At 39.4% G+C, this 24,528-nt stretch overlaps 1 pseudogene; it reads right to left on the reverse strand.

Annotated features, from left to right (window-relative positions):
* LOC122685921 overlaps nt 1-24,528 on the reverse strand; it is a 64,908-nt pseudogene that overhangs the window by 3,428 nt on the left and 36,952 nt on the right.

Below are 24,528 nucleotides of genomic sequence, written 5' to 3' on the forward strand. Positions count from 1 at the left end.
TAAAAATCAGTTTCTTCTTTTGCCCTCCTACTGTCTGCTCATATTCTTTAATTCAAACACCTATAATAATTTATTAATTCATCATACTACTTTTAGCTTCTATAGTCTATCCTAGGAATAGCTGAAAAAAACAATTTTTTGTATAAGCTGTGGCTTGATAGGCATATTTTTCCGGTGAAATATGTGCAACACTCTCTATTATCAACAAGTACCCTCCTAAGAGTCTTAGTTTAGATGTCCAGCCTTGCTGTCCATTGTCTATAATATTTTGCAACATGATGTCCATTGTTTCTCAGCCGGGGTTTCATGGTTACCTGCAGGAGTCACAGTAGGTAGTAAGGAGGCATAATTAACACGAACTGTATTTGTTGTTCAGTCACTAAGTCATGTCTGACTCTGCAACCCCATGGACTGAAGCACAGGCTTCCCTGTCTTTCACTATCCCCCAAAGTTTGCCCAAACTCATGTCCATTGGGTCAGTGATGCCATCCAACCATCTCGTCCTCTGTCACCCCTTCTCTTGCCCTCAGTCTTCCCCAGCATCAGGGTCTTTTCCAAAGAGTCAGCTCTTCACGTCAGGTGGCCAAAATACTGGAGCTTCAGCTTCAGCATCAGTCCTTCTAATGAATATTCAGGGTTGATTTCCTTTAGGATGGACTGGTATGATCTCCTTGCTGTCCAAGGGACTCTCAAGAGTCTTCTCCAGCACCACAGTTCAAAAGCATCAATTCTTCAACCTTCTTCATGGCCCAACTCTCACATCCATACACAACTACAGGGGAAAACCATAGCTTTGATTATATGGACCTTTATAGGTAAAGTGATGTCTCTGCTTTTTGATACATAGTCTATGTTTGTCGTAACTTTTCCCAAGGAGCTAGTGTATTTTGATTTCATGACTGGAGTCACCATCCACAGTGATTTTGGAGCCCGAAAAAATAACATCTGTCCCTGTTTCCATTTTTTCACTGTCTGTTTGCCATGAAGTAAGGGGACTGGATGCTATGATCTTAGTTTTTTTGAATGTTGGTTTTAGGCAACTTTTTCATTCTCCTCTTTCACCTTCATCAAGAGGCTGTTTAGCTTCTCTTCACTTTCTGCCATTAGAGCGGTATCATCTGCAAATCTGAGATTGCTGATACTTCTCCAAGCTATCTTGATTCCAGGAGCTTGTGATTCATCCAGTCCGACAAGTCACGTGATATTCTCTGCATATAAGTTAAATAAACAGGGTGACAATATACAGCCTTGATGTACTCCTTTCCCAATTTGGAACCAGTCTGTTGTTCAAGTCTGGTTCTGTTGCTTCTTGACCCACATTTATGTTTCTGAGGAGACAGGTCAGGTGGTCTGGTAGTGCCATCTCTTTAAGAATTTTCCACAGTTGTGATTCACACACAGACTTTAACATAATCAATGAAGCAGAAGTAGGTGTTTTTCTGGAATTCCCTTGCTTTCTCTATGAGCCAATGAATGTTGGCAATTTGCCCCTGGTTCCAATGCCTTTTCTAAACTCAGCTTGTATGTTTGGAAGTTCTCAGTTCATATACTGCTAATGCCTAACTTGAAGGATTTTGAGCATAACCTTACCAGCACGTGAAATGAGTGCAACTGTTTGGTAAGTGGAACATTCTTTGACATTGCCCTTCTTTAGGACTGGAATGAAAACTGACCTTTTCCAGCCCTCTGGCCACTGCTGAGTTCTCCAAATTTGCCGACATACTGAGTGCAGCACTTCAACGGCATAAATCTTTCAGAATTTGAAACAGTTCAACTGGAATTCCATCACCTCCCAGCAATCTTAGTAGTAAAATGCATTAAACTTTATCCATTTATTTTATCTATGTTGTCACATGAATCAGTGGTTTGTTCCTTTTGTTAAAGAATAGTACTCTACTGTATGGGGGTACCATATTTTGTTAATCCACTCACCTGTTGAAGTACTTCTGGATTCCACTTTTGGGTGGTTGTGAAAGAAGGTAGGTTTATAAACTGAACTGGTAACTTTTATTCATTCACAAAATGGAACCAATGAAGGTTGGTTATCCCCACACACTCACCTTCCCTACTGACCCTCCTGGTCACCAGCTGTATCTGAAGGAAGAAAGATAAAGGGAAATATGATTTTACCCTACCTATTTCCTTGTCCCTAAGGGGAAAAGCAAATGGGCCTGGAAAAAAAAAAAAAAACAACCTTAGGGGATAGCATCAAAGTCATTACTTCTCATATAATGAAAGTTATGGTAAAATGTGAAGGTTGAATTCTCCTTCATAAGGTGAGAAAAAGTCAGTCAGAAAATAGACATTGTGAACTAAGACTTAGAGGTTATTGACTGAGGTATATTAGAAGAATGCCTTGCTCATACTTCACTGTATTTCTATCCTTTGGAAAAATTCTCATAAAAAATGTCCCTCAAGTCCTCAAATTCTCACAAACTGTCCCAAAAGTTAGTTCTGGTTATATTTCCTCGAGTTAAGTGTGGATACAGGGTAATGAGAAATAAAATGTTAAAGTTAAGAAATAGCATAGGTAAAAAAGCAATAATGTAAGACAACAGAGGATAATTACATATAGGTCTTGAACTAGAAAGTAATCCAAGTTCTTAACTCATTTATTCTGATGCAATTTAATAAAGGACTGAGAACTCTTCAAAAAGTTATACAGAAATGAGATACTGCAAATTAAATTTACATTGGAAATGTTAGCACATTTATCCAATATGTATCCATAGGATATTCTACACTGAGCAAATCTTAAGAGTGGATTTTTGATTTTGTGAATTAAAACACTGATCCCCACTTAAACTGGATAGTTGGCCTTAAAAGTTGAAATCTGTGGCTGAAATGCAATTGTCTCCACATCTCCCCCTCCTCCTCGCCTTCTGGTGTCCAGGATCTGCTCTCTAGTGCTCCCCACTGCTCCCCAGTGCTCTCCGTGCTCCCCAGTGCTCCCCAGGCCACCTCTGACCTTTGCTTCCTCTCACCTGTTCACCCTGCCTTCTGCCTCTCACGTTCATTCACAGCACATCAGTTACTATTACAGTCGGCAGTTAGATGTATGTCCTTGGCCCATAATTCTATCATATCTTCATTCATTTTGAAAACCTCCACTGACTCCCTTTTACCTGGGCAATGAACCTGGGTATACTTGACATGCAAGGCCATCTACACTCCAATCCCAGATATTTCCTAAATGCACTTGCACTCCACACTCCAAGCAAATCAGTCATCGAGCTGGACCAGCGGTCATCAAAAGTCACTGCAGGAAGCACTCTTCTCTGCCACTGTTTCTGTGACTGGTTATAACGTCTGCTTAGAATGACTCTTTCCTCCATATGTACATATTCAAATGCTCTATATACTTCAAAGTGCAGTTTGCCGTGAAGGCTACTGCTGGGGACTGTAGGAAATAAAACTACAATATGAGCTGAAGCAGTGGTTCTTATACATGTGCTTCCTTGTGAATCCCATCTCCAGATTCAGATCATGCACATCTGTGTCTTTTAAAATGTCTTTCTTAAGCGAGCCTATGAGCCCCAAATCCAGGCCTGTGCAGGCTCTGTCAGTGTTTGGGAGGTACTGGGTTACAAATAAGAGGATGTGATTGATGGCACAGGTGTTCACATCAAAACTCTGGGGACTCAGTGCTTTCGTGAATATGTAGGGAACACAGTAAGCTGGCTTATTTACTTTGTATTGAAGCTCCAATACTTTGGCAACCTGATGAGAAGAGCTGACTCGTTGGAAAAGATCCTGATGCTGGGAAAGATTGAGGGTAAGACGAGAAGGGGGCGACAAAGGATGAGATGGTTGGATGGCATCACTGACTCAGTGGACATGAGTTTGAGTAATCTCCAGGAGATGGTGTAGGACAGGGAAGCCTGGCGTGCTGCAGTCCATGGTGTTGCAAAAAGTTGGACATGACTTATCTCCTGAATAACAGCAAATAAATTTCATATCAAACTAGGAATTTAAAAGAGCTGATAAAGGTAACAAGAAAGCCCTGCAGCTTAAACTGTACTTAATAATGAAAAACTGAAAGGTAAGGAAACAGGCAAGGATATCTGCCCTCCTGATTCTTATTCAATACTGTACTGGAAGGTTAGCAATTTCAATAAGTCAAGGAAAAAATTTTTGAAAAAAGAGGAAATAAAATATTCAGTTTGTAGACAACATGATTGCCTATGTAGAAAATTATTATTGTTTAGTTGCTGAGTCGTGTCTGATTCTTTTGTGACTCCATGGACTGTAGCCCATAAGACTCCTCTGTTAATGAGATTTTCCAGGCAGGAATACTGGAGTGGGTTGCCATTTTTCTTCTCCAAGGGATCTTCCCAACCTTAGGATTGAACCCACATCTCCTGCACTGGCAGGCAAATTCCTCATCACTGTGCCACCAGGGAAGCCAGAAAGTTCCTAGGACTCTACAAAAAAATTCCTAGAATGCAAAAATGAGTGAGCAATATTGCAAGTTAAAAGTCAACTTGAAAAAATGAATTATACTTCTATATTTGAAAGAGTATTGTCTAAAGTATTATATATATAATACAGTATTATATTAAAGTATTATATTATATATATGTGATTCTTTATATATAAATGATCCCTAACCAGGGGTTGGTTCACAATGTCCGAAGGCATTTTCAGTTGTCGCATGGGGGTGTGCACACTGCTGACGTCTAATAGGTGATGCCAAGGATGGCACTAAGCGTTTTGTGATGCTCCAGGTAGCCTCTCGTAACATAGAATTATCCAGCCCAAAATGTCAATTGTGTTGGGGCTGACTAACCATGTTGAAAACCTAGTGAAATATGCACAGGATCTATATGCTAAAAACTGTAAACACAGATGAAAGCAGTCAAAGAAGGTCTATAAATAGAGACACATACTGTGTCCGTGTATTGGAATAGTCAATCCAGTGAAGATGTCATTTATCCTCAAACTCATCAATAGATTTAATGCAAATCTGAAACAAAATAGTGACATGAATTTTTATAGACAAGGCAATTTGATCCTAAAATCCATGTGAAAATTGAAAGCAGGGGTCGCCATATTACAGCCCTCCAGTCAAACCGGGCCTGCAACCTGCTCTTTTATATGGTGCATAAATGAAGAATAGATTTTATATTTTATGATGTTAGGAAAAATCAAAAGAAGTATATTTTATAAGTTAGAATTATTTGATCTCATATTTCAGTGACCATAAACTTCTATTTGAACACAATCAGTCACACTCATTTATTATGAATTGTCTGTGGCTATGCCCGGCCGCTGCGCCCTCATAGCTGCACTGGGTTTCGGCTCCACCTTTTGAAACTGAAGTCGAGTGACCTGTTCCCCTACCCCACCCCTGCTCCCTGGTCCTTGGGTGGGTGTGGCAGAGCTGATGATCTCTGAAGCATCTTCAGCGTCCTGCCTCCCTTGTCTTAAACAGTAATGCATATTCATAGCTGAATATGGTCGATCATGTAGGGTCTAAGAAGCCTGGAAAGGCAGTTTTCCTTTGCCTTATTTTCCCAGCTTGCAGTGCTTCCATTGGCACAGTTCCGTATCAACTGTCCTTCCTGAGATGATGAAGGCCCTGGCTCTCACCCACTCTGCTCTCCTTTCACCAAAAAGGTGGTTTGCCACATTGTTAGTGCCCCTTCCCAAACACAGATTTTTGTAATATGAGCAGACCGATCATTTCTGGTTCCTTTTTGCTTAACAATTCCAACTGCAATTTATTTGTCTCCTATCCATTTTACTATAAGCAGCCAGGAAGACCCAAATGACTCATTCAGAACTTTGCTTAAAAATCTCTTCAGCTAAACATCCAAGTTCATTGCTTGAAAGTTCTACTTTCTGTAAAATGCTAGCGCACAAACACAGTTCAACCAATTTATTTGCCATTTTATAACAAGGATAAAAGTTGTAATCATTGTCCAATAACATGTTCCTCACATCCATCTGAGACTTCATCAGAACGACCTTTACTGTCCATGTTTCTACCAATGTTCTATTCACAGTCGTTTAGGCATTTGTTTGGATAACATCACCGACTCAGTGGTCATGAGTCTGGGTGAACTCCGGGAGTTGGTGATGGACAAGGAAGTCTGATGTGCTGTGGTTCATGGGGTTGCAAAGGATCGGACACAACTGAGCGACTGAACTGAAGAAGTTGAAAACTTTCTCTACAGCTCTCTTTTCTTTCTGAGCTTTTACTAGAATCATCTTTGGAAGTCTGTTCCCAGAAATCTAGACTTTGCTAGCATGCACTTCAAAAGTCTTCCAGTCTCCACCCATTCCCCAGTTCCAAAGTCATTTCTACATCATTTACGGTGTTTTGTTACAGCAAGACCGTTACCTCTTGGTAAACAATTTCTGTCTTAGACAATTTAGGCTGCTATAGTGGAATACCATAGAGTGAGACGCTTGTGAGAAACACACATCTTTCATTGCTCTCTGTAGTCTCAGCACATGGGCATAATCTCTGCGCTCCAAGAGTGTGTCTTTGACCCAGATCCTCAGGTCAGGCAAGATCGGGATGGATGGTCTCCTGAGCCCCCTTAGTTTCCTCAGTGAACGCAGAGACCCATTGACAAAAAATTAAATCACCAATTCCCACTTTCCAAATGCTGTCATATTCAGACATTGGCATTGTTGATTATGAATATGCCAAATGTAGAAAGCTGTGCTAAAATGGTAAAGAAACGAACTGGAAGCATTTTGGAAGTAAACATGCCAAAGTAACTCATCTACTTTAAGAAGGTTAGAATGTCAAAGGACTTATATTTTCTCCTACGCACATTTTTAAAATTTCAGAACTTTCATAACATCCATTAATTTTGAAAATAAAAAAATTAATTTAAAAAATTAATAGTGGATTCCTACACAAAATCAGACTTCCAGGGTTCAACATACTTTTTGTTTGAGTATGTAATTATTTTCATGTGGGTTGCGGCCCATGCTCTATTACAAGATTTGATTTACCCCATGGGGTCAAAGAGAAAATAGAAATTCCACCTGTGGGCAGCCAAGAATCCTGGGAATGTCCTTTCCTTTCGGAGCCTCTGCCATGCACAATGTCACACCCAGGTCATCATTCTCTTATTAACTCTTTGCGCAGTGTTCCACGGGTCTTGACAGCACTTTTCTGAGACTCACTCATGCCCAAACAAGCTTGGTTCTGCACTCATTCTACAAAGGGCTGTCCCGTTGGCAAGCACATTCATATTTTTAATTCATTCAACATCAGTGCTTCTCTAATTTAGGCAATAAATAAGTGAGAGAAGATAAAGCCAATTTCTTGGCTCAGGGCAAGGAATGAGAAACATACTCCATTAGAGTCAGCATAAATATAAATATGGATACATGTTTGTTATATTTATGCTGCATACCAAATAAAAAATACTCTGCATCTGCCGTGGTTAATGACTCCTAATTTGTGGTATCACTGTTGGTTTCTCTCTACTGAGAAATCAGAAGAGACCTTCCTCATGGTGGTTTTAAGTTCATCTTTGTTCTAGCGTTCACACTCGCTCTGCCGGGCCTCTCACCCTTGTCTGTAGAAGGTGTTGTTGGCACCTAGATTTCCATAATGCTAAGGGTTTATTGCTACAACTCCCAGGGCTCTGTCTGAAACTTTCTCTGCCTATGAAAGAGCGTGTCTAGCTTATACACATATGGAAGATCAGAAGTGCCAGGAAGTTAATGTGCCTGGGTTGCTGTCTCATTTCCCAGTCAACGGCACAGCTGGTGGCGCGATACTCCAGCTACTTCATCCTTCAGCTGGGACAGCTCTGAGGTGTGTGGTCCTGCAGGGACCCCCGTGTGACTGAGCCATTTCTCACAGTAGCCACGTGCTCATCTGTGCACCTTGAGTTGCCGTCCTTTCTCCCCTCTCACTGCGTTACATCCCCTTCTCGTGCTTCCTTGGAACCATCTCCCTAATATCCCGCCCACCCTCACATGCTGATCTCGCGCTGCTCGGGAGAACATAGGTCTCTCTGGTCCCGTGCAGGTCTGGTTACTGTGTCTGCCCTGTGTATTCGAGACTTTAACACCCATTTCAGAGGTGGCTTTGTCTCTCTTTCTGTGGATCCTCAAAGTTTAGTCTTTAACTTTAGTCATCTGATGTGAAGAGCTGACTCATTGGAAAAGACCCTGAAGCTGGGAAAGATTGAAGGCAAAAGGATAAAGGGGCCGTAGAGGATGGAGATGATTAGATAGCATCACCGACTCAGTGAACATGAATTTCAGCAAACTCCAGGAGATACAGGAGGATAGAGGAGCCTGGCGTGCTGCAGTCCATGGGGTCACAGAGTCAGGCACGACTTAGTGACTGAACAAAAACAACAAGAGCACTTTATTTTATTTACATTTAAAGCTCCATCTTACTACTATATTTAAAATAGATAACCAAGAGGGACCTACTGTATAGCACAAGGAACTCTGCTCAATGTTATGTGGCAGCTCAGACGGGAGGGGAATTTGGGGGTGAGTGGATACTTGTACAGGCGTGGCTGGATCCCTTCACTATTCACCTGAAACGAACACAACATTGCTAATCAGCCATACTCTAAAAAAAACAAAGTTTAATAAAAAATTAAAAATAAATAAACTCTGTTTTACTCAATAAAGTTTCAAAAGACCTGTTGGTGATCTTAGCCCAGCAGCGGAATCCTTGGTGGTCAAGCATTCAGTGCTTCGTTTCACTCCCCCAACTTCTCCTGAGTCCGTAGTTCAGTGGTGGAACTTCTCGCACAAAGAGATGGCCAGATTAGGTCCACATGGCCAAGCTCCCACCCAGGATTGAACTGGAGGTGTGTTTTGATGTTTGCAGTATTTTGCTATCAATAGTTCCCCAAGTGAATACTGTTCAGTATCCAGAGATGGGAGTTGAATGTGATAGAGGAACCCCAGATCTTCTGACTCCTTAATCCTATTTAGTGGGCATGGTTTTAAAAGTCTTTCCTGAGTTAACATTTGAATCATGACCCAAATATATATCACTCATCTGCAGGAATAGGCTGAATAAGACTGCTGCTATTGATGGGACTTTGTTATCACCTAGCAACATGCAAGTATCTGTGACCGCAGGCATTATCGAGTCAGGAATAACTGAAAGTCTGGTGATGCTGGTGTTATATGAAGAATATAAGGGTGTAAGGAAATTTCTCTGTATTGGTTGCACCTTGGGGAGACACAGCCTGCTTCACTACTTCAAATATCGTACACACTTACTGTTGCTGAGACCAGTCTCCAGCTTATTAGTGCCCTACTGCTTGCTAGATTTCTTCTAACCTAAGACTATTCAAGCATCTCACAGGCAGGACTCCCCGCTGCTGCAGTTTTAAATAATGAACACACAAATGGTCTTATCTTCCCATTTGCTAAAGATTTTATAGTCTTTCCCATGGTAAATATAAAGACTTCTAATTTTTTCATACTTTATAGCATAAAAATACATCACTGTGGAGTAGACAGCAAGAGATTGGTATTATTGACCAAAATTTCTGTTATTTATGCTATTTGCTTTTAACTGAACAGTCTTTTACAAATCAATGTCTATGATACATGAAGGGGATAAACTATTTTTGGCCCATATCAATTTTTTGTTAGCACTTTAGTAAAGTTACTTGGAGTTTTGACCGTCTCATATTTTGCTGTTCATATCCTCTTTGGGTAATCTGTTAATATCCCCCTTGATATCTAATATTCCAGCACTTTAATCAGTGTCTGTCATCTTACAAATCCATTTGCAAATGATTAATCACTTTCTCTACCAACTAGAATTCTAAACAGCCACCAGTCAGTGGTCACTGAAACTTTTAATAAAAGACTTGATCAATATTTGTTGTATCAATGAATAAGTCAATTAATAACTCAGAGCACTGCTTTTCTCTAAAGTGACCTCTGACACATCAAAGACGTATTCTTTTCTTTATTCTTCAGGGTGAATATTTCTTGCATTGTGCTCTTCACTTAATCTGTGAAGATTGCTTCAGTCATGTCTGACTCTTTGCCACCCCATGGACTGTAGCCCATCAGGCTCCTCTGTCCATGGAACTCTCTACACAAGAATACCGGAGTGGGTAGCCATTCCCTTCTCCAGGGATCTTCCTGACCTGGGGATCAAAGGCAGATCTCCTGCATTGCAGTCAGATTCTTTACCATCTGAACCACCAGGGAAACTGTGCATATAATTTAACTATGAAATTTTCTAAGCCATTATAATGCACTGAACTTGGGCTCTACTCTAAAAATAGCTCTGCACACATAACAAGCCAGTTAATGAGTTATTATTCACATTAAAAGATCTCTCTAGTTTGCTAAGCAAATGAAGGCAATCCTGCTTTGTTCATAGCTCATAGAAACAAATTAATAATTTATTTTTAAACCAGTTAGATGTCAGAGTACAAAGCTGAGAGAAAGATGGTGTAGAGGGACTTTTGCAATGATGTGTCTGTGCCCCGGGGAGAAGTACCACAATTTAAAAAAAATGTGAGAGGTCCAGAAAAAGAAACAAAACAGGAAGTGACTCATTACAGGGACAGAGGCATTTGAAAAAATCAGATGATATTTGTTAACTTGTGCTCTTGGAGAATTAATAGTTACAAATTATTGGGAAAATGTAGATGATATTATTATTATTTAAATTTTTTCCATTTTTATTGAGATAAAATTAACATATAGCACAGTATAACTTAAGGTATATAGCATGTAGATTTCATTTACATATATCATGAAGTGACTATCACACTGAGTTTAGTGAACATCCGTTATTTCATATGGATAAAAAGTAAAGAAATAGAAAAATTTGTCTTGTGCTGGGAATTCTTCAGATTCACTCTCTCAACAACTTTTATATATAACATATAGCAGTCTCAATTATATCTATCATGTTGTATATTATGTCCCTAGTATTTAAATATCTTATAGCTGGAAGTTTGTACCTTTTGAACACCTGATTCAATCCTTCTCCCCTACCAACTCTGGTAATCACAAATCTGATCTCTTTTCCTATGAGTTGGTGTGTTTGTTTATTTGTTTGAAGTATAATTGACCTATGACACTATGTTAGTTCCTGTTATGCAACATAGTTATTCAATATTCCTATATACGTTTCAAATAATTCTAGCTACAATATGTCACACTAAAAAGATATTACATAGTTTTATTGATTTTATTGACTATACTTCCACACATACACTTCATATTTGTTAATCATTTATTCTGCATCTGGAGTTTTGCATTTCGTAATCTCTCTCATCTATTTCCTCTCTCATCCCTCTCTGGTCTGTTACCTCCTGTTTGTTCTTCGTATTTAAAACTCTTGATTTTATTACTTTTTGGTTCTTTTGTTTTTGGTTCCATAAGTGTTGAAACCATACCTTATTTGTTTTTCTTTGACTTATTTCGCTTAGCATAATACCTTCTAGGTCCATGCATGTTGTCACACACGGCAAGGTTTCATTCTTTTTACGGATGAGTAATATTCCATTGTGTGTATGTACACCACATATTCTTTATCTACTCATCTCCTGACGGGCACTTAGGTTGCTCCCATATCTTGGCCGTTGTAAATAATGCTGTAATGAACATACGGGTGCACGTATTTTTTCTAATTTGTGTTTTTGTTTTCTTCAGACAAACACCCAGGGGGCTTCCCCCGTGGCTCAGCAGTAGAGAATCCAGCTGCAAGGCCAGAGCACGGGAGATGCAGGCTCAATCCCTGCGTCAGGAAGATCCCCTGGAGAAGAGCTTGGCAACCCACTCCAGTATGTTTGCCTGGAAAATCCCATGGACAGAGGCGCCTGGCGGGCTACAGTCCATGGGGTCGCAAAGAGCTGGACATGACTGAAGCGACTTAGCACACACAGACAAATACCAAGGAGAGGAATTGCTGGATTATATGGCAGTTCTATTTTTATTTTTTTAAGGTAGCACCATACTGTTCTCCATTGTGGCTGCACTAATTTACATTCTCACCAATAGTCACGAGTGTTCCCTTTCATCTACATCTTGGCCAGCATTTGTTATTTATTGTTATTTATAACAGCCATTCTGACAGGTGTGAGGTGATATCCCACTGTGGTTTTGATTTTCATTTCCCTGATGATTGAGGGTGTTGAACATCTCTCTGATGTACCTATTGGCCATATGTACATCTTCTTTGGAAAAATGCGCATTCAGATACTCTGCCCATTTTTTTTTAATTGGGTTGTTTGGTTTTTTAATGTTCAGTTTTATGAGTTCTTTGTAGGTTTTGGATATTATTTTAATTAGGAAATAGGGGTCAGTGTTTTGTCCTTAAAGTGAAACCTGAAGGAATAACATGAGAGAATTCTAGGCTTCCAATATATACCAATATGCACCATCAGTCTTGCTAACAATACCTAGAAAGGAAAATATTACAAAGATTGTATTTTTGATGACATTGGAGGGCTATAGAAAGCATGAGAACCAGGTGAAGTACAGTTGTCAGGAAGGGATGACAATTGCAGGCAAGCTGAGAGTTTCCCTACCCCTGAGGGGTATTTGCTAGTTCTGGGCATTGGCTGAGAGACCTGGCTTGGCCAAAGTCAAGGACAACCTCTGGGAAAAAGACAAAGTGGCAGAGCTCTTGGCAGTTACACAGAGTCATACAATGGGAGTCTTCAAGGGTTTTAAGCACATTCTGGGTTTCCTCAGAAGACGTTAGGTGAATTTTGCATGGAAGGTGAAAGAGCTGTGCTAAAACTTCTGAGAAACAGTAGGCCTTCTGTAGTCTCAGGGTCTTTAGGAAACAGAGACCTATAGTGGTCGGGCCTGGAAACAGGGTAATCTGAGAGGAGACCTTAGCGGGAGCAGTGAGTTGACCCTGAGGCTCTATCCTTGCTTCTAGCCTGAGGCTCTGTGCTTCTTTGGCAGAAGGCTTTGCTGGGGGACAGCTGCGGGGACTAAAGTGACAGAGTCGGGGACGTGAGGGACTGTAACACATAGTAGCTTCTTCACTCAAGACATTTGTGAGATGTTGAAGCAGTTTTCTGGCTGGATCAAGAGTAAGCTGTAAAGAAGATACGGATCTTCTGCAACCACTAGATACCCTGGACTCTCAGTTGGAAGGAATAGAGGTGAACTGAACAAACGTAGAAAACTCACTAAAATTGCTACCCAATCCTGACGGAGTGCAACTCGGACAGGGGTAAGTTTAAAATTTACCTTGCTGTCCAAGATCAAGACAACTTCATCTTCCTCACTCCTCTTTTGCATTTTCTTTAGGAAATTTGAAATTGTAAGTGGTTTTCCTACCTCTGTGAGATGCACACACATTTTTAACTTTATTTTTTAATTGGAGGAAAATTGTTTTACAATGTTGTGCTGCTTTCTGCCGCGGAGCGTTAGTCACTCAGTCGTGTCTGACTCTTTGCGACGCTACGGACTGTGGCCCACAAAGCGTATCTGTCCACGGGATTCTCCAGGCACGAACACTGGAGTGGGTTGCCATTTCCTTCTGCAGGGGACCATCCTGACTCAGAGACTGAACCCGGGTCTCCCACATTGCAGGCGGCCCTAACTGTATATGTATCGCCTCTTTCTAAAGCCTCTCTCCCCTGGCTACCCACCCTTCTAGGTCATCACAGAGCACTAGCCTGGGCTCCCTGTGTATACACATCTTTTTGAAAGTTAAATGAGACTCTTGCTGGTCTTACATGCTAGGAATGCCTTTCTTGGAGATTCTGGAGCTATCTGTTTGAAATACAAACAATGAGAAGCAAGTCCTCCTTGTTGTTTGTATGTCAAAGAGATGTCCTCCTGTCTTGTCCTCCTGTCTCTGGGACCTCAGGCTTAGACACTTAGCTTCAGGTTGTGACTTCCTGCTTATTGAAAAGATGGCAGAAGTTCATTTTTCTTTTTGATACATAAAGACAATTTACATGTATGCAGTGGGTTGTGTCTGCCTGGTTATATAAAAGGCCTCTTTTACATATACCTCTGTGGAGTTGTTTTCTGGGTTGGCAGATTTTATGTTTAAGTATTTTTAAGCCCCTGACATAGGGAATCAGCCTCATGCTTTGTGTAGAGCAAAGGAAAGCACCTTCAGTAGTGGAAGATGTCGCTGGGTCCTCTAATGATGGGCCAGGCACACTCTGAAATTCCAGACAGGTAAAGAAGCAGGATGCTGTAACTGGTAATCGTGAGAAAAAAGCAACAACAGAAACAGAATCACAGATAGTCCAGCTCTTACCTGTGGTTGACAAGGGCTTTAAAATAACTGATTGAATTACGGATTTCTCTAGATATATGCCCAGGAGGGGGATTGCAGGATCATATTTGAAAATATACTTGCATCCAGTGTTCACTGAAGCACTGTTTACAATGGCCAAGACCTGGGAGCAACCCAAATGTCCACGGGCAGATGAATGGATAAAAAAGAGGTGGTACATATATGCAATGGAATATTACTCGGCCATGTAAAAGAACGACATTGGGTCATTCATAGAGATGTGGGTGGACCTAGTCTGTCATGCAAAGTGAAATCAGCCAGAAATAGAAAGACAAACATTGCATATTAATGCATATATGTGGGACCTGGAAAAATGGTATAGGGGAACATTTTTGCAGGGTGGGAGTAGAGAAGCAGAGGTAGAGAAGGGACATGTGGACATGCAGGGGTGGTGAAGGCGGGATGAACTGAGAGAATATAAACCGCCAAGTGTAAGACAGAGAGCAAACAGGAAGATGCCGCACAGCACAGTGAGCTCAGCCTGGAGCTCTGCTGGTCTAGGCGGGTGACTGGCGGGATGGTGGGAGGCACACCTGCTTTGCCAAAAGTTTTCACTTTCATCTCAGATTCAAAGGATTTGTTAACAAACTAAGCCATTTGTTATATACAGATGAACAATACAAATATTTATCAGCCTATCTAGTCTACTTTCAACACACTAGCATTATAAGAAAAAAAAAAAGAAAGAAATAAAAACAGCAGAGGAGAGCAATAGTACGCAGATCACCAAACTGGATTTGCCAATGCCCAGACGTGAACAGCTCTGTGAAGCTCTGGGTAACAGCAGTCCAGAGTTCCGACCGGGAGGACGTCCCAGGCAGTGCGTCTGCTCCGTGGGTGAGACTTAGATTGCTGTCTCTCAGGCCCTTGCTCATAATCCCCATGTCACAAACCCATATCATTATTAGTTTGTGAGCAAAACTGCAGCTCTGGTATTATGTAAAGTTTTTACAAACCTGTTTGCTTTGTCCTGCAAATCTTGTAATGTTGCTGAGTCCAGGGAGTAGTTGGCCAGACCTCCTGTAGGCATTTAACAGTTCCAAGATCCTCTCCCTATCTATCATGATTTTCTTAGGACACTCACAGCAGGGGTGGCTGACACCCACAGCAGTGCTCTGCTCTATGCCTCTGAAGCCTGAATAAGACTATTTAGTTTTACTGACAACATCCAAGAGGGAGGGGATATATATATATACATATAACTGATTCACTTCATTGTATAGAAGAAACTAATGTGGAATTGTTAAGCAATTATACTCCAATAAAAATTAATAATGTAGTCATATATATGTTTAACTGAATCACTTTGCTGTATACCGGGAACTAAAACAACACTATAAATCAATTATAGTTCAATTAAAAAATAAAAAAGTGAAGTAACTGATTCATTTAAGAAATAAATGAAGAAGCGAAAAATGGAAGGTTTATCAGAAAATCTCAGTCTATAAGAAAATCAAATGGTCATTCCAGAACTGAAAAATACAGTATCTGAAATTACAACAACGGTGAACTTAAGAGCAGTTTGAACAGGATTGTTGAACTAGAAGCAAATCAATAGACAATATCTAAAATGGGTTAGAGACTGTTGGGGCCAGTGTGAGGAAAGCGGGAGAGACTCCACCCTGAAGCCTGTCATCCGTCCTAAAGACAGGATGTGAGCTGGGCCTGAACCCTGCCCAAGAGGGAGGAACCGCTGCTAGTGAAAACCAGGTCTCTGGGAGACTTCCCTCCCTACAGATGACGGAGACTGTAGTCCAGGCCAGGCTGCCCCTGTTAGATTAACCCTGGAGACATCCCCCTTGAGGTGTAATCATGTCCCCACCTCCCTTTAACCTTAATTGTTTCTTCTCTTAGCAGCTATTTGTTGTAAAAAACTCAATCATATACAACAAAAAGGTTGCTAACATGTTACCAGTCATAGAGCAGAGGGTATAAAACTGGGCCTCAGAAACATCAGGGTCCTTGCTGGGAAGTGACCCCTCGGACCCGCTGGTGTAATAACCCGTGCTCCACTGTCTTGAGTGTCCTCTGAGGTGTGTTTGGAGACTCTAGATTCCACAACAAGAGAAAACAGGAATCAAGGAAATTAAAATCATAAGAGACATTTAAGATATCCTCAAAATTTCTAAGATATATGTAAGTGGTCTCAATAAGAGAAAAAACAGTAAAGCAGAGGCAAAATTCAAAGTATTTAAAGAGATACTAGCTGAGAATTTTCTAAGATGAAAAATTTTAATACAAAGATTTTTGTTAAGTCTTAAACAGGATAAGGAAAATAATACAATGGTACTTCCTAGTCAAACTATTAAAAGTTAGTGACAAGGAGAAAATATATGCAGCTAGAAAATAGTCAAAGCATTGAAACATGCCTTGCATTTCTCATTATTTTACCAAATCATTTAAAATATGATTACAAATGAAACTGCCACATAACGAATAATCAATATTCTGTTTGAAAATCATAAATATAGACTTCCTAATGAGGCAGATTTTTAAGTTAAATTTTGAGTTTATTTTGCTCATATGAACACGGCTCTGAGTGCAAGATCTACAGCAAAAATGGTTCCTTTGAACAAGAAGGTAAAAACCATAAAGCACAGATATTGTCAGGTGGAAAATCATAAATACGAACCTCCAAGTGGAAGTGTGCAGCATAAAAAGAAATATGATGCAAAATCAAAAGTGGAGGTAGAAACTGGAACTCCAGATGAATTGGAGAGTTGTACCTATACATTTTATTTCTCTGATTTACTGTGCAAGGCATTGCTGTGATTTAAGCATTTAAAATTTTCACTGAAAAAATATATATCTCCTTAAATTGAGTTATTTATAGATGTGAATACACTTTCAAGGAAAAGTGTACTATACGGCAAGAAAGGATATGTCATACTTGCTTGTCATCTGGATTTATGCAAATACAAATATCCTGAAGTTCATTGACTGATCTCTTGTATATCATGTGTCCTCTCAAGTGATGACTACATAGGAAAACTGATGCCATTGATTTTGCCACCATCTTCCATGAAACCAAGAAATAGTCTTCATAATGTATGGCAATTCCTCATTATTGTATTGCAACAGACACTCTCTGTAGATCAGAAGGCTCAAGTTTGAAAGTGACCTAAAGGGTGATTGGAGAGAATTGTTGTAACCAGGCATGTGGACTGTTTTCATTGTTGCTATTGGACTGAATCTCAGGAGCTTGAATGATGGAGACATTGTTACACAAAGACGCTTAGGACCTTATAATGTCAAAGCTTCATTTCAATGCTCCCAAAAGTATTCAGTTCAGTTCAGTCCAGTCGCTCAGTCATGTCCGACTCTTTGCGACCCCATGAATCACAGCACGCCAGGCCTCCCTGTCCATCACCAACTCCCGGAGTTCACTCAAACTCATGTCCATCGAGTCGGTGATGCCATCCAGCCATCTCATCCTCTGTCGTCCCCTTCTCCTCCTGCCCCCAATCCCTCCCAGCATCAGGGTCTTTTCCAATGAGTCAGCTCTTCTCATGAGGTGGCCAAAGTACTGGAGTTTCAGCTTCAGCATCAGTCCTTCCAATGAACACCCAGGACTGATCTCCTTTAGGATGGACTGGTTGGATCTCCTTGCAGTTCAAGGGACTCTCAAGAGTCTTCTCCAACACCACAGTTCAAAAGCATCAATTCTTCGGCGCTCAGCTTTCTTCACAGTCCAACTCTCACATCCATACATGACCACTGGAAAAACCATAGCCTTGACCAGACGGACCTTTGTTAGCAAAGTAATGTCTCTGCTTTTTAATACGCTATTTAGGTTGGTCATAACTTTCCTTCCAAGGAGTAAGTGTCTTTTAATTTCATGGCTGCAATCACCATCTGCAGTGATTTTGGAGCCCCCCAAAATAAAGTCTGACACTGTTTCCACTGTTTCCCCATCTATTTGCCATGAAGTGATGGGACCAGATGCCATGATCTTAGTTTTCTGAATGTTGAGCTAGTGTAGTGCAAATGAAATACCATATTTTATCACTGTCTATTTACTGTGGCATTTTGTATTTTGGTTGTGTATGTTACTCAGATTCAACTGCACCTTCCTTTTCATTCTTTTACAATTTGGCATCAACATTTTAAAAACTCTTTGCTACATTAAATTTGTTTCAGAAAAATATGATTTGACATGATTCAATTTAAATCACTTTTATGAGTCACATATATTCTCACCAAGTTGGTCTAATATACATTAAAAAAAATCAATAGACTATACTAATTTAAATAAAACAATATGATAACTCAAGTCTTTGTGGTCAATTCTAAACCTCCTGATAAAAACTGATCAAAAAAGGATACCCAATGTATTCTTCTTCTATCACAGACAGAAAACATTACAACTCTCCTTTGTCTTGCTTACTTCCCCTGGTAACTTTGTAATTTCTTTCTGGCCCATCTTCTCTGGCTCTGGTCAGTGGGAGAGCTGGATACGTGCGTTCTAAGGAGAACAACACTATACGCAGGTCTAGTGAAGGCTCAAGATTCTGCCCAGCTAAGCTGCAGTTTATGGTGATAGAAACACTGAATCTAAATGCAATACATGTAATCAATAAAAATATTTACAGTGGATGTAAATAGCATATTTTATTATAGGAAATCTTTGAAAAGTAATACAGATAATCATATCCTGTGACCACGAGGATGCAGTCTCCATGTCCATGGGAACCTGGTATGGTAGAAAGAACATAAAATCAACAGGAATTCAAAGCCCAGTTCATTTCTTCCTGGGTGTGTCATCTTTGCAAAGATGGGTCAGATTTTCCAAGTATTAATTTTGTTATAAATAAAATCAAAGAATAATATTTACTTCCAGGGGATGCTCTGAGAACTAACCAATAAAGAGAAATAATGAGAAATCTTTTTAATATAGCACCTGACACATAGGTTCTCACCAAAGTCTATTCATTCCTTTATTCCCCAGCCTGCCTCATTCATAAAGATACACATACATAGAAAATAAAGTCATCACTGGAGAAAGGTAGCATTAAGACAAATGATCATATTTATATTGTTTATTAACTAAAAGATCTGAGGAGCATAGAGGTAAACTTCTCCCTCAGTTTGAGCTTTATTCCTAAATCTTATCTGCTTGTCAGAAGACCTGCTTGGATTTAGGTAACTGGAAAAGAGAAAAATATCTATTGATAGAATTCAGTAGAAAAAATTCAGTCCAGATTTGAGCTCTTACTTTTAAATTTAGGCTTTCCTCATGGAAAAAAGCTAAGTCACTAACGGCTACTGTGTACAGATGATTTAATTTGTTGTTGTTTAGTCACTTAGTTGTGTCAGGCTCCCCTGTCCATGGGATTTCCCAGGCAAAAACACCGGGGTGGGTTGCCGTTTCCTTCTCCACGGGATCTGTCCAACCCAGGGGTGAACCCATGCTCCCTGTGTCTCCTGCATTGGAAAGTGGATTCTTTATCACTGTGCCACCAGGGAAGCCCAGTGATGATCTGATATATGCCACTAACTCTGAGTGTGAATGCAGATTCATTAGTTCATTTAGTCTGCACACAGGTCTGTGATAAATGTTTTGTCAACTTCATTTTACAGGTGAGGAAACTAAAGCCTAGTGTGATTAGATAAATGTATCAAAATCACATTGTCAACCTAAACCTTTTGAATTAGAGCTTGATTTCTTTTTTCTTACAGCATCTTTTTGATAGAGGACACAAAAATACCAATATGAGGTTCAAAGGTTTCATAATAAAAATTATAGTCAAGGGAATACTTTCATTAGAAAAGAAGAAAGGAAGCAGAAAGGAAGGAGAGAAGAAAGGGATGAAGAAACTTTTTTTTATGGCTTAGAATTTTTTGGTTTTGATTGAATGATTTTCAATTTATAGATATTTCTTAGATTCTCAAAAATATAGGACACACCTTCTACCAAATCCAAGGCAAACTTAATATTATGCTTATTTAACTGAACAAACAGTCTTGTGTGGAAGGTCAGATAAAGCTGGAGTCTTGTCATTATTGTCAAGTAAGCAGGGGAGGATACCCCGGAGGCTCCCACCCTCAGGAGCAATAGTCCCAGGGTGTCAGCCCTTGCAGGACTTACAGATGTTGGGGTTGCCAGAAAAGAGATAAGTTACACAAGCGTGGGATGGAACAATGCTTTACTCACATAAGGAGGAGACAGATGGAGATTAGCCTCAATAGTGACCGATCTCCTATGGCCATTGGGTCTCACCCACAGCCCACGTAAGGTGATGCTGTGCACACACCCCTCTTGGTTTCAGGGGAACCACTTCCTCCCTGGTGGGAACGGATAAAGCAGTGGGGCTGGCCAGATGTCACGTGATGTGCACATTTAAACAGAACAAATAAGAACATGCTAAATCTAGAACAGGTGAAGATATTCGCAAACCAAGTAATCAGCCCAGCACAGGCTGTAAGGAAGGAAATCTCCAAGCCTGAGGCCACGCTTATTAGATTACACAAGAGGTGGCAGGTTATGCACGATCATCTTTCCCAACAATATGATTTACTGAAATAGTACCTCTATTTCGGTATTTGTAGGATGAAAAACATTATATTTTTCCTCTGAAGAGTATATGTAGGGTGATTTCTTATTGGGTTAAGTAATCATTTATAAGCAATTTAAGATATATATCATAAAAACATGATGGTAGGCACATCTAAAACTACCTAACTTGTAGTGATTTGTCTGGTAAAAGGAGCCAAGATAATTAGAGTTGACAGTAGTAATTGATTGCATGTAAAAATGTTGCTGAATCACATAGTTTGACAGTATTGAAAATGGCAATATAAACATGCAAAATTTTATAATCAGTAGAAATAACTGGTCCAAAGTAATACTGACAAAAGATAAAACTGCACATGGTGAAACATTTTGGGTAAAAGTTGACAAAGGTTAAATCTGTAAGACCTTGGGTAATTGCAACTGATTAACTAAAGCAATGTCCACACACAAAAAAAATGCACTATGAGAAAAGCTAGACTGAGTAAAATATTACATGATATTACAAAAGGAAGACTTAATAAATCAATTATTTCTCTACAATTAACATAGAAAGAAAGGAATGGAAATCATTGAAACACTTAGAATGAAATAAAAAAGGTAATTAAAAAAATTCAAAACTTCACTGCAAAACCCTTGATCAAAGAATTAATAGGCTCTAATCAAAATTTTATTGGGAAAATAATCTTCTGAGGTCATTGTAATTGAACATTCTGTTTACAGTACCCTCAGGGGGGAAATAGCAAGGTCAAAACCTGAATTAAGTGAAAATGGCAGGGACTAAACAGTGAAAACAAGGCAGCTTGTAACAGCAGGTTTCCTACCCTTTGCCTTACATTTTAGAGGCTTTCATCTTTCCCTGATAAAGTAAACAGCTTCAAAGTAACCAGAGCCTTTGACTTGTCTCTCAAGATATGGAGATGACTTTTTTTCCCTACCAAACCCAACACATTTTGTAATTTCTTCTCTTTTAAAATGACTTTAAAATTTTGGCATCCTTTTAAAAGATTTTTTCCATATTCAACTTGTTACTGTGAATTGGCCTCAATTCTTAACTCCTGAATATTTTTCAAAAACATCTGAGGGAACCTAGAAGTATAAATTTACATTTTGGAAATGGCAGGGATAAGTCAGACTTGATTGAAAATCTGGCTGTACATATTGCTAGTTACACGACTTTAGAGAATTATTTTCATTTCTTGATCCTCAATTTCTAAGTTTGTAACAAAGAGACCTCTCGACATATGTGATAAGGATTAAGTAAGGCAGTTCTTATAAAATGCTTTATGTGCAATTAATATTCAATGAATGAGCATTTTTCTTTCTTCCCATAAGACCAATTGTGAAGCAGACCCCATTCATTAGTTCTTTACTTAAACATACCTTCATTCATCTTTACATTCCAAAAGGCTTACTATTCATATTATAGTTTCAATATTTTAACTTACAAACCTCATTGTTAAATTCATGAACTCTTTTACATGTGTGACTCTGGGTTCTGTGCATTCTTTGGATTAAAAGTCTCATTATTTCAATAAGTATTTGTTGTAGAGAGGTGCATGCTTTAATAGATTTTATTACTATTTAATTTTGGGAAGGCCAACAGATCAGCAGATGATGGTCGTTGAAAAGGTAGTTTATTATATTCACAGATTACAACAGGAGGAACACGTCACACCATGGAGAGCCACATGAGAATCACCAGAGTGAGGGCAGGAGGCTGAGTGAGTGAATGGAAATTATGGACAAGAGATTTTACTGTGGTTAATTTGGGAAAGAACGGGCATTTCATGGTAAGCAGGCTTAGGACTGGCTACTTGAAATGATTCCAGTGGGCTCTGAGGCCGAGAAGTTGTTCTTAATTGTCAGCTACCAGGCCCTGGAGCAGTTAAGGCAGGGGACTAGTGGACAAACATGTGAAAGCCCTGTAAGGGAAACGATCGGATGTGGAGTTAATAGGCTGTTCAAGAATGGGAACTGATCGCCTCCAGCTAGAGCTCTATGCTGGATCAAGATAGCAGTTTTAAAAGTACATCACAGTGTTTTATAGTTTTCTATGTATAGGTCCTTTGTTTCTTTAGGTAGATATACTCCTAAGTATTTTATTCTTTTTGTTGCAATGGTGAATGGTATTGTTTCCTTAATTTCTCTTTCTGTTTTTTCATTGTTAGTATATAGGAATGCAAGGGATTTCTGTGTGTTAATTTTATATCCTGCAACTTTACTATATTCATTGATTAGCTCTAGTAATTTTCTGGTAGAGTCTTTAGGGTTTTTTATATAGAGGATCATGTCATCTGCAAACAGTGAGAGTTTTACTTCTTCTTTTCCTATCTGGATTCCTTTTACTTCTTTTTCTGCTCTGATTGCTGTGGCCAGAACTTCCAACACTATGTTGAATAGTAGTGGTGAGAGTGGGCACCCTTGTCTTGTTCCTGATTTCAGGGGAAATGCCTTCAATTTTTCACCATTGCGGGTGATGCTTGCTGTGGGTTTGTCATATATAGCTTTTATTATGTTGAGGTATGTTCCTTCTATTCCTGCTTTTTGGAGAGTTTTAATCATAAATGAGTGTTGAATTTTGTCAAAGGCTTTCTCTGCATCTATTGAGATAATCATATGGTTTTTATCTTTCAATTTGTTAATGTGGTGTATTACATTGATTGATTTGCGGATATTAAAGAATCCTTGCATTCCTGGGATAAAGCCCACTTGGTCATGGTGTATGATTTTTTCAATATGTTGTTGGATTCTGTTTGCTAGAATTTTGTTAAGGATTTTTGCATCTATGTTCATCAGTGATATTGGCCTGTAGTTTTCTTTTTTTGTGGCATCTTTGTCTGGTTTTGGAATTAGGGTGATGGTGGCCTCATAGAATGAGTTTGGAAGCTTACCTTCATCTGCAATTTTCTGGAAGAGTTTGAGTAAGATAGGTGTTAGCTCCTCTCTAAATTTTTGGTAGAATTCAGCTGTGAAGCCATCTGGTCCTGGGCTTTTGTTTGCTGGAAGATTTTTGATGACAGTTTCGATTTCCTTGCTTGTGATGGGTCTGTTAAGATCTTCTATTTCTTCCTGGTTCAGTTTTGGAAAGTTATACTTTTCTAAGAATTTGTCCATTTCATCCAAGTTGTCCATTTTATTGGCATAGAGCTGCTGGTAGTAGTCTCTTATGATCCTTTGTATTTCAGTGTTGTCTGTTGTGATCTCTCCATTTTCATTTCTAATTTTGTTAATTTGGTTTTTCTCTCTTTGTTTCTTAATGAGTCTTGCTAATAGAAAACTATAACACACTGATGAAAGAAATCAAAGAGGACACAAACAGATGGAGAAACATACCGTGTTCATGGATTGGAAGAATCAATATTGTCAAAATGGCTATTCTACCCAAAGCAATCTATAGATTCAATGCAATCCCTATCAAGCTACCAACAGTATTTTTCACAGAACTAGACCAAAGAATTTCACAATTTGTATGGAAATACAAAAAACCTCGAATAGCCAAAATAATCTTGAGAAAGAAGAATGGAACTGGAGGAATCAACCTGCCTGACTTCAGACTCTACTACAAAGCCACAGTCATCAAGACAGTGTGGTACTGGCACAAAGACAGAAATATAGACCAATGGAACAGAATAGAAAGCCCAGAGATAAATCCACGAACCTATGGACACCTTATCTTTGACAAAGGAGGCAAGGATATACAATGGAAAAAAGACAACCTCTTTAACAAGTGGTGCTGGGAAAACTGGTCAACCACTTGTAAAAG

Source organism: Cervus elaphus, chromosome 29 (assembly GCF_910594005.1).
Source record: "Cervus elaphus chromosome 29, mCerEla1.1, whole genome shotgun sequence".
NCBI classification, from domain to species: domain Eukaryota; kingdom Metazoa; phylum Chordata; class Mammalia; order Artiodactyla; family Cervidae; genus Cervus; species Cervus elaphus.